At 46.1% G+C, this 7,136-nt stretch overlaps 2 non-coding genes across 2 annotated transcripts; both read left to right on the top strand.

Moving 5' to 3' along the window:
- Positions 1 to 239: 239 nt before the first annotated feature.
- Positions 240 to 313, top strand: TRNAF-GAA (transfer RNA phenylalanine (anticodon GAA)). The gene has a single exon. It is a non-coding gene; the product is annotated as a tRNA-Phe (tRNA).
- A 603-nt stretch (positions 314 to 916) lies between these two features.
- Positions 917 to 989, top strand: TRNAF-GAA (transfer RNA phenylalanine (anticodon GAA)). The gene has a single exon. It is a non-coding gene; the product is annotated as a tRNA-Phe (tRNA).
- The last annotated feature ends 6,147 nt before the right edge of the window (positions 990 to 7,136 follow it).

The raw sequence follows: 7,136 nt of genomic DNA, 5'->3' as shown, positions 1-7,136 counted from the left end.
GAGAGCTATTCCAAAGTGGAACAAGCTGTTTTGGGGGTGGTGAGTTCCCTGTCTCCTGAGCTCTCTAAGCTGAGGGTGGATGTCCACCTGGTGTAGATGCTCTGAAGGAGATTCCAGCTTAGAGACAGGCTGGATTCATTGGCCCAAGTAGCCTTCCCACTGGGAGAATTCTGAGTCTGAGATACAAAAAATGGCAATCATCAGCCTTGTCTTCCTATTCCAGAGGGCTGCCACAAGAAGCCGAAATAGCTCAGTTGGAAGAGCGTTAGATTGAAGATCTTGAAGGTCCCCGGTTCAATCCCGGGTTTCGGCATTTGAGGAACATTTTAGATAGCACAGTGGATAGAGCTCTGAGCTGGGAGGAGGGGAGACCTACATTCAGAGCAGGCACTTAGTAGCTATGTGATCTTTGGAATGACCTTAATGCCTTCCAGCCTCAGTTTTCTTGTCTGTAAAATGAAGGATTCTAACAGTACCTTCTCAAATCACAGAGTCACTATAAAGCTTAAATGAGAATCTACATGTCTAGATATGCGTGTTTGTGTGTGTGTGTATATATATATATATATATATATATATACACAATGTGGGTATATATATATATATATATATATATACACACATATGTGTGTGTATATCTGTCTATCTTCATAAACCTTAAGATGCTATAGAAACTCTAGCTATTATAATTATTAATTGGGGGAGGGAACAAATATACTGTTCGTAGGAGACTGTAGGAGGGAAGGCTCCAGAGGTCCATAGGATGCAATAGAAAGGCAGGTAGTAACGCATCTTCTTTAGTTTCACTTTCGTTTAATTAAACTCCATCAGTCTGGTGTTGAATCATTGAATAGTGTCAAAAGACTTTGGGGCCACAGCTTTCATTTCCAGGTCTCCTGCATTTGAGATGCTAGAAGCCGAAATAGCTCAGTTGGGAGAGCGTTAGACTGAAGATCTGGCGGTCCCCAGTTCGATCCCGGGTTTCGGCATTTGAGGAATATTTTAGACAGACACGGGTGGTGCAGTGGATTGATCGGGGGCCAGGAGTCAAGTAGACCTCAGTTCAAATCCAGGCTAGGATGCTAAATAGCTGATTGTGGCTTCCACATCCTGGGAAGAGGAGGTGAGAGGGCCATTTGGAGTAGATGCCTTTCAGGGGCTCTTCCAACTGTAAATGCTGTTATTCTATGAGTGGTTGGATGACTGAGCATTTCTCTGAATTCTCCCAGCTCGGCCTCCCTTGTTCGCCTTCCTGCACACAAATCTGGGTCGTTTCTCTCCTCGGCTTCTCCTCACTGGGGCCCCCACCCCTGCAGACCAGGGGAGGTCCTTGTGTGGTACCAGACCTAGGTCGGTGGCCAGAGTTGGAAAGAGGGGCAGGGGATAAGAACTTGATGTTGAATGGTGAGAAGATAATCTGGATTCTTCTCTACCTGTCTGTAACCTGAGAGTGGAGGGCTGGTGGTCAGACCATCTGTCTCACTGGAATGTTGTTAGCAGTTTGTGGTACAGTGGAGAGAAGGCTAGATTTAGAGGGAGAAGTTCTGGGTTCCAAACCCACTTTTTTCCCCTTGCTAGTTGTGTGACCCTGGGCAAGTCACTTGACCTCTATGAAATGAGGGGTTTGAAGTAGATGGCCTCAGAGGCTCCTTCCAGATCCAGATCTTCGATCTGTAAAAAAGTGAGATGAGGGTGAGGACCCATGCATATTAAGGGGGCTTCCAGGTGGCTGAGGGAGGCCTGGGAGGAGAGGGAAGAGGAAATCCTTTGTAATGGAGCAAGGTCCAATGGAAACAGCCTTGGCTCTGGAGTCAGGGGACCTGGGTTCAAATCACTCTTCTGATGATTACTAGCTGTGTGATCTTGTGCAAGTCTCTTTACTGGTCCTCAGTTTCCCTCTCTGTAAAATGAGAGCATTAGCTATATGAATTAATCAAGGCTTAGGCTATGAGCCCAGCAGTTTTCATTGAAGTAAGCAAAACCCAGAGAACAATTTATACAAAAACAACATCATAAGAAGAAGGGGCTGGAATATCAAGAAATATTTGTAAAACATCACAAACCTTAAAGCTATAGAAATGCTGGATAGTAAGCAATAGTGAGGGCAATGAGGTGGCACAGTGGACAGAGCATCGGCCTGGAGTCAGGTAGATCTGAGTTCAAATCTGGCCTTGTATACTTACTGTCTGTGTGACCCTGGGCAGATAACTTAATCCTGTTTGCCTCAGTTTCCTCATCTATAAAATGATCTGGAGAAGGAAGTGGCAAGCCACTCCAATATCTTTGCCAAGAAAACCCAAATGGGGTCATGAAGAGTCAGACACTGAAAATGATTGAACAACCAAAGCAATAGTGAGCATTTTACAGAATGCTTTAAGGTTTGCAAAGTGCTTTGCAAATATGATCTCATTTAATCCTTACAATAACCCGAGGAAGTAGGTACTATTATTGCCTCCACTTTACAGATGAGACAGCTGAGGCAAACAGAAGGTAAATGGTTTGCCCAGGAGTCACACAGCTCGTAAGTGACAGAATTTGCATTCAAGTCTTCCTGGCTCCAGGTCCTGTGCTTTCTACCCTGTGGTAGCACACAACAGCCTGTTGGAAAGTTCACTAAGATTGATCAATGTAATGACCAATCATGAATTCCAAAACTTGTTCATTGGAAATGGAATTGAAAAGGAGGAAAACGAGAAACAAAGATGTAACTCTCTCCTTCCTTGGATGTTAGTTAACCCTTTAACGTTCCAGTGTCCAGTGTCCCTCCATCAAGGAGAGAGCTGTACTACTTCCTATGAGCCAGTAGAGGGCACATTGCTACAGCCCGTTGGGTTCTCCTATACACATAATGTCATTGAAAACTTCACAAAGACCCTGTGAGAGGTAGGTTCAATTGTTACCTCCGCTCTAAAGATGAGGAGTGTGAGACTCTTACGGAGTGTGGCGAAAAGACTTGCCCAGGGTCACACAACTAGGAAGCATGTAAGGAAATATTTGAACTCGGGTCTTCTTGATTCAGAGCCTAGGGTGCTCTCCAGTGCTGCTCTCTTTCAAGTACCCAAAGATCTCCAGTGCAGCCCATGGCCATAGGGATGAAAAGTGCTCTGCCACTTACTCCATGCTGCTCGGAACCACAGAAGTCTTTTGGTGGGGCCTCCGTAGTCAACAGAAATGACATTGGCTATCATCAGACCATGTGGACTCCCTCTCTCTACTTGTCCTCTAAGATAGTCTCTGCCCCCGGGCCATGACTCCCCCTGTACCTGCCCCACCTCAGACTCTAGGGACTGTTAGATGGGCAGTGATGAGGAAGGCAGCCAAAGAGAGAATGGCGTGACATCACCCCCTTGTTCCAAAAGTGATCTGAGGCTCCTCTTCTATGGACCTTTAGCCTTGAAGACCGCCCCCCTCCACACACACACGCACACACCCCAATCTAACCATGGCTCCATCCCTTTTCTACTCCTAAAACCACCTCCCCACACTGACTCTTAGCTTCATTTGTCCTTTTTCTGTGACTTGAAACAATGTTTCATTGATGTTTATTTTTCTTTGCGTTGTCCTTTTCCACTGACTCCCTCCCTCAGCAGACTCTTGATCCTAACCGAGAAGAATAGCTAAGGAAACAATGCAACAATGCATTCATTGGTCACGTTTGACAGCATACACTCCTTCTGCGCCCAGAGACCCCCACTTCAGCTGGGAGCTGAGAGGCTGAATTGATCACCAATTTTCTACGATGCCTTTTCCTCTTCAAGGCTGGCTTTTGGTGTTCATTTTAACCTAGATTTACCTCCTCTGAAGTCCTTGGATATACACCTTTGTGGTGTGGAGGTGACCCTCCCATGTCAGCCAATACCAAGGCTTCACAGATGGGCTCAGGGTGACGCTGTCCAGGAACCAGCCAGACCAAGTCCTGGAAGGCTCAACCCTGTTTGATAGTAGGGGTATGGATGTTTCAGCTACAATTCTCAAATAATAATAACAATTATTGACATTTATGAAGCTCTTTACAATTTGCAAAGCACTTCACATATTATTTCATCTAATTCTCACACCAATTCTGAGAGGGAAGTACTATTATTCTACCCATTTTATAGATGAGGAAATGGAAGTAGACAGGTTAAATGACTTGCTTAGGGTCACACAGCTAGCATCTGAGACTGGATTTGAACTTAGGTCTTCATGGCTCCTGGCCCAACATTCTTACCCACTTGTGCCGTCTACCTTTTCTTTCTCTAAATTCCTCATATGTGAAATTTCTTATAGTGAAGTCTTATTCCATTCTCTTCATGTGCCACAGCTCTTTCAACTGTTTCCCAGGCAGTGAACATTGACTTTGTTTCTAGTTTTTTTGCTGCTACAAAAACAATTGTCTCTAGGATTACTTGGGGACATTTGGGACCTTTCTTTCTATCTTTGACAGTTTCCTCACCTATAAAATTAGAAGGTTGGCCCAGAGGGTCGCTGAGGTCCCTTCTAGATCTGTGTCTAGCAATGGGATCTCTGTGTGACCCATAACATTCATTTAGCGACTGGCCTTGGAGTCACCAAGATCTGGGTTCAAGTGTAAGGGCCGTGACATTTCCTGGCTGCATGTCCGTCCATCACCCCTCAATGCTCCCCCCTACAACTCTCACACCCTACGAGTTGCAAATCTGTATCTGTGGAGGGAATTCCCACACTAAGATTTTTTCCACTGATCAAAATCACAAGGAAAAAAAAATACTATGCTGTGTCTTGAATATCAACCAGCACCTGAATCCCCCAGTCCCTGCTCCTTTTCTCTCACACTGCGCTTTGATCCAGCTTTTCACATTTTAGGGACTTCAGCCCTTGTCGGGTTGGGAGGGAGGGCACAAGTCTTCCTGGTCTGCTCCCTGGCTTCATCCAACCTCTCCTCGGCCCTTTTGCAGAAAGGCCAGTCTCAGGCAGGGGAAGTCGTGAGAAGACGCTTCCTGCTTCCTCACAATGAGATTGGTCCCAGAGTATGCTGGTCTGCCTCTGGAGGGAGTGACATTCTAACATATTCAAAGCACTTTGCCAGCCTTAGTTTACATTCGTTATATGCTGGCTAATATCCCCCTCCTGGAGGTGCCACAGAGGAAGCTGGTTGACCCCTCACTGGGGATGCTGGAAGGGATTCCTGCTCAGGTGGTATCCAAGTTCACTCCTGCCTCTCAGGTTCTGTGAGTAGCAGCACAATGCCCAGACATTCAGGGTAAGATCTTCCCAGACAATTCTTCTGGGGCCTCCAAAGAAGCCAGCTCCTCCCAGAGGACAGAAGAAACACTGACTCTATTTCCATTTAAAGCCTGAAATCCAGAGGGTCTGGCACTGACGGACGATGCCTGAAACTGAGCCTTCTCTGGGGTAGGTGAATGTGAGAGGTGGAGCTGGGACCGACTGAGGAATCACTATAATAGCCAGGTTATTTATATAGTGTTTTCTATCTCTGTAGCCCCACATGGCGAAAGGGCCAGATAGATTTCATGCTGGAGTCTTTCTGGTGAAGAGTACATTGGATGTTAGGTCAACTCAAGAGGACGGGAAGGAACTGGGGAGGCTCAGGATCTGCAGAGAATCAAACTTGGCTCTAAAGGGCCAGACGTCCATCTTTTGCCCCTTTCTGACCTCCCTAAAGGGAGGGGTTAAAACCCAACCCAACCCAACCCAGTTTTGTTTCCATTTGATTTAATTTATTTCACTTCGATTCCATTTGATTCCATTGTACTGATTTAGTTTAATCCAATGCAATTCAATTCCCCAAAGAAAACTACTGCAAAGCGGGAGCAGGAGAAGGTGCCCTTGATGAGGCATGGTAGACAAAGTCCAGAGAATCAGGGACCTGGAAAGGAATAAAGATGTGGCTGGCCTGAGTGTCCTCCTTAAAATGGAAGACCAAGGAGAATATGACCCATATGAGGAAGGGGCTATAGGGGCAGGGTGGACTTCCAGTCCATTTCACGTTGGGATAACTCCAATTGGGAAAATGTTCCCAATATCAAGCCCAGACCTGTCTCTCTGACTGCTCGGTATTCAGCGTATATGGTCCATCTGATGCTGCTTTCTTACCCTGCTTCGCTTCCCAGAAATCTTCCTTTATATCCTTCCTATCTGCCACTTCCCAGGCTCCATGCCCCACCTTGGCTGGACTCATTGTCCTTCCCCTTCTCCTTCTCTTGTTTCTCACCTCCATGCTTCATTCACGGCAGCCCCTTCAATGCCCTTCCCCCATCTCTGTTGGTGAGAATCCTCCTCATTCAAGGCCAAGATCAAGGACCATTTCCATCATGAAACCTTCCCTGCTGGTCCCAGCTCTGCACGGTTGGGTCCTTCTAGAATCATCACTGACATCCTGCTTGTACTGCTCCAACCTCATAATCCTAGAATCCTAAATCTGAAACTGCAAAGGGAAGCCAGGGTCCATCTAATCCACCCTTCCCTTATTTTGCAGATAAGGAAAATGAGGCACAGGGCATTCAGTGACTTAGGATCACGTATATTAGTGTTGGAAGGGGCCTCCTAAGACCACCTAGTCCTAGCTTTTCATTTTACAGATGAAGAAACTGAGGCCCAGAGGAATCAGAAGGATTTATGGATCATAGATTTAGACCTAGAAGACATCTCAGAGCCCAATTCCAGCTCATTTTACAGAAGAGGAAAGTGAGACTCAGGTAGGTTAAATGATTTGCCTAGGGTCACACAAGCGATAAGCATCAGAAGTAAGATTTGAATCCAGGGCTTAGGACTCCAAATCTAAGACTCTTTTCATAGTGTCTCTAATGGATCTTAACTGGATTTAGGACTAGAAGGGCCTTCAGAGGCCCTTAAGTCTAATTCCTTCATTTCCCAGGTGATGAAACAGGCCTAGAGTGATTAAGTGGCTTGTCCAGGGTCACATAGCTATCAAGTATCTGAGGCAGGATTTGAATTCAGGTCATTCTGATTTCAGGTGCTGCTGTCTCTACTACCTACTGCCCTCTGGGTGCTTGTCAGGCCTCCTAGGGAATTATAAATTCCTTCAAAGCAGGGAGTGTGCCTCAATACCCCCAGTGCCCCAAATGGTGCCGCGCACACACACACACACACACACACACACACACACACACACACACAGTAGGTGCTTGTGTTTG

Source organism: Phascolarctos cinereus, unplaced genomic scaffold (genome assembly GCF_003287225.1).
Source record: "Phascolarctos cinereus isolate Bilbo 61053 unplaced genomic scaffold, phaCin_HiC Scaffold_7;HRSCAF=346, whole genome shotgun sequence".
NCBI classification, from domain to species: Eukaryota; Metazoa; Chordata; class Mammalia; order Diprotodontia; family Phascolarctidae; genus Phascolarctos; species Phascolarctos cinereus.
This window is presented reverse-complemented; position numbering and strand designations above follow the sequence as displayed.